The sequence below is a fragment of the Anomaloglossus baeobatrachus genome, chromosome 12, assembly GCF_048569485.1.
Source record: "Anomaloglossus baeobatrachus isolate aAnoBae1 chromosome 12, aAnoBae1.hap1, whole genome shotgun sequence".
Classification (NCBI taxonomy): Eukaryota; Metazoa; Chordata; class Amphibia; order Anura; family Aromobatidae; genus Anomaloglossus; species Anomaloglossus baeobatrachus.
Window position 1 is genome coordinate 52617276 of NC_134364.1, and position 4038 is coordinate 52621313.

The window sequence follows — 4038 nt, forward strand, 5'->3', positions numbered from 1 at the left end:
CCATGTCTATAAACGACATGTAGAGTCTATGAGAAATGACTCCATGTCTATAAACGACATGTAGAGTCTATGAGAAATAACTCCATGTCTATAAACGACATGTAGAGTAGAGACTATGAGAAATGACTCCATGTCTATAAACGACATGAAGAGTAGAGACTATGAGAAATGACTCCATGTCTATAAACGACATGTAGAGTAGAGACTATGAGAAATGACTCCATGTCTATAAACGACATGTAGAGTCTATGAGAAATGACTCCATGTCTATAAACGACATGTAGAGTAGAGACTATGAGAAATGACTCCATGTCTATAAACGACATGTAGAGTCTATGAGAAATTACTCCATGTCTATAAACGACATGTAGAGTAGAGACTATGAGAAATGACTCCATGTCTATAAACGACATGTAGAGTAGAGACTATGAGAAATGACTCCATGTCTATAAACGACATGTAGAGTCTATGACGGTCCAACAGACCACCCCGACCTTCAACCGACCACGACCCTGGGCCTACAGACCAGCCTGCACCAGTAAGTAACCATGGAATTTCCATAATGCCTCAATATAGTAAATGTAGAAATATGGTAGCTGAGGGGGGTTCAGGGCTGCCATTATTGGGGGCGTCTGATCTTCATTGTTTTTACTTTTTATTAGAAAAAGAGCAGAGAGAGTAAATTTGCCGTCACGCAGGCCCAGACATGGATCGCAGTGGACGCCCTCAGCAAACTCCAAATCACGTAAGTTCCTTCTTATAGTATTAATAATTTGTAGTCTCATATCTTCTCATTATATATAACATTCCAGTAAAAGGGGATTTTCCCTTTATTGTTTACAATCAGTCCAAGATTCCTTTGCTGGGAACATATCAGGGACAATCACAGGACAGGGGTCACATAAGGGGAAAAATTAGATAACACCAGGATGGGGGCCATGTAATACCAGGATGGGAGGCCAAATAATACCAGGATGGGACCCTATAATACCAGGATGGGGGCCATATAATACCAGGATGAGGCCACATAATACTAGAATGGGGGAGCCATATAATACAAGGATGTGGCCCAAGTAATATCAGGATGGGGGTCATGTAATATCAGGATGGGGGGCATGCAATACCAGGATGGGAGGCCAAATAATACCAGGATGGGACCCTATAATACCAGGATGGGGGCCATATAATAACAGGATGTGGACACATATACGAGGATGGAGGACAAAGATACAAGCATGGGATGGGAAAGCTGGCTGTTGAGGGAAAGAGGCTCTTTCCTATCTCAGAGCTTTCATTGCTCTGCTATACATCTTTCTCTCAGAACCCAGTTTTCCCATGTTCTGATATCATAGGAAAGCTGGATGCTGAGGGAGAGATATATAGCAATGCATGGGAAAGCTGGGTGCTGAGGGAAAAATGTATAGAAGAGCATGGAAAAGTTGGGTGATGAGGGAAAGATGTATATCAGAGCATGGGAAAGCTGGGTGCTGAAGGAAATATGTATAGCAGAGCATGGGAAAGCCAGCTTCTGAAGGAAAGCTGTATAGCAGAGCAAGGAAAAGCTAGGTGATGAGGGAAAGATGTATAACAGAGCATGGGAAAGCTGGGTTGTGAGGGAAAGATGTATAACAGAGCCTGGGATAGCTGGGTTGTGAGAGAATGATGTATAACACAGCATGGGAAAGCTGGGTTATGAGGGAACGATGTATAACACAACATGGGAAAGTCAGATGCTGAGGGAAAGATGCATAGCAAAACATAGGAAAGCCGGGGGGAGGGGCCAGGTCAAAATTTTGCATCAAGGTCCATCAAACTGTAGTTGCGCCACTAGGTCACATCTATGAAAAGACCTTAAACATCTCTGCTAGAATGAAAGCTGCATTTTGACTGGTTGCTATATGTAAGGCCAGGTTTCCTGTCAGATATGTTGGAGTGTCTGTCTCTTTATATTCTCATTGTATACTGATGTTCTATCACTTTCTGTATAAATATATTTATGTGTTTTCTGTTTCACCAGAGTCTGTAATGCAAAAAGCGAGGTGCAGAGTTCGACCCTCTACTGGTCTCAGCGGTGACTCCCGACCAGAGACGGGTCACATCATGCGACCACAAAACTTCACATAAGGTAAGATCATCAGTGTGTAATGTGATTAATGCCAGGAGATGATAATAACAGCGGCCATGACGCCATATTGTGCTGACACAGAATAGCGAAGATTCTCCTGGATGGACGAGAGGAGAAGTGATCATTAGTGTCCATTAATAATCTGCCTGCAGCCACCACTAGAGGGAGCTCCCATTCACCGCAATGCACAGGCTCCACTGCTCCCCCTAGTGGTAGCCAGATTTATGACCAGTAACAGAGAGCATAGAATTTCGGAGCTGTATATCAGAAAAACTGAGCTCCCAGCTCCAAAAAAAAAATACTATGAGATTAATCAATGCAGAATTATAAAGTGTTTTCTGTTATTTTGTACACAGGGGTGTGAACCACAACAAGAACGACCCCCAAGATGCGGCTGTACTAAATGCCATTGTGTCACCATGGACCCAAATATATTTCAGGTAAGTGGTAGTGACAGGAAGTAAATCGTATGCATATCTCTGATATGTAATATTCGGCTGACCCATGACCAGTTCTGATTGCTTTTTCTACAGATCACCGCTGCAGAGCGGGAGGCCCACTGTACCCCCACAATGAAGATGGGGTACGGCTGAGGAAGACGACTATCACAAGTCAATGATGTGGCGGCCGCCATGTCAGGAGCAGATGACGCACTTCAGTACGAGGCAGATTATGGGCTCAGTTTCAGTTCTCGTTACGTTCCGCAGTCAGATGTAATCACAGAGTAAGTGGATCTTCTGCTGCATCCACCACGATCTACGGCACATGCTGCCATTATCAAGCACAGGGATGATGATCATCAATAATTACCATCATCATCATCGAACTGCTACATTACACATCTTGTATGAAATTAATAAAGATGTTAATGAATATAGGGCGGCACGGTGGCTCAGTGGTTAGCACTGCAGTCTTGCAGCGCTGGAGTCCTGGGTTCATATGCCACCAAGGACAACATCTGCAAGGAGTTTGTATGTTCTCCCCGTGTTTGCGTGGGTTTCCTCCGGGTACTCCGGTTTCCTCCCACACTCCAAAGACATACTGATTGGGACTCTCGATTGTGAGCTCCTATGGGGACAGTATTGCCAATGTATGTAAAGCGCTGTGGAATTATTAGCGCTATATGAGTGAATAAATATATATGTAATGAATATAACTGGCTGTGTATACAAGTCTCATTCTTCATCCTGACTGTATATTTAGTATGGAAAGTGGTGACCCCAGGATATTTTAGGGTGCAGTATTGTAATAGTGTTACTGTCTTTTATATATTTAACCTCCGCTTGTTCCCAGCTGCCATACACATGTTCTGTATATAGAGTATATCTCATAATAGATTGTGTGACGCCCTGGATTAGCCAGGTAGTCACAGATAGCGCCCCGTACAACAACAGTCCCACACAGGGTAACACCAGCCAAACCAAAAACCCTAGTCACCTCCCTCAGTGCTTAATGGACACACCAGGGGCGGAGCCAGGTGGTTGGCCACACCCACCGAGGAGTTCAGAGGGCCTGAGGCAGGAAACACAGATCAGTTTGAGAGTGCAGTGGAGGAGGTCAGGCCTGTGGTACAGGCCCGTGACAGACTGACAGGTGTGAGGGTCGTAGCACGCACACCTTGGCTAGGAGGCATACGGTGGCCTAGCCTGAAGGAGCCGGGAAGACAGCTCGGAGGAACCGTGGTGGACCGGTACAGGGTAGTGGCCAGCCGGTACTGACCCGGGGAACTGACTGGAAACCGGAGCACACAGGGGGGTACTCAGACCCTGAAACGAGGTCCAGAATCCACTGGACTGACTTAATTGACTGATTGCGGTCTGGACTATAGGTCCTTTCCCACCCAAATCCCGACTGAAGACAACAGCCCACCGAGGGGGATAGAAAGCCACCGCATAGGCAGAGAGATCCCACGG

General features: G+C 45.5%; 1 long non-coding RNA gene across 1 annotated transcript; it reads left to right on the plus strand.

The window, feature by feature from the left end:
• The first annotated feature begins 2052 nt into the window (after positions 1-2052).
• Positions 2053-2693, plus strand: LOC142258407 (uncharacterized). The gene is made up of 3 exons (XR_012727765.1): positions 2053-2125; positions 2482-2565; positions 2659-2693. It is a non-coding gene; the product is annotated as an uncharacterized LOC142258407 (long non-coding RNA).
• The last annotated feature ends 1345 nt before the right edge of the window (positions 2694-4038 follow it).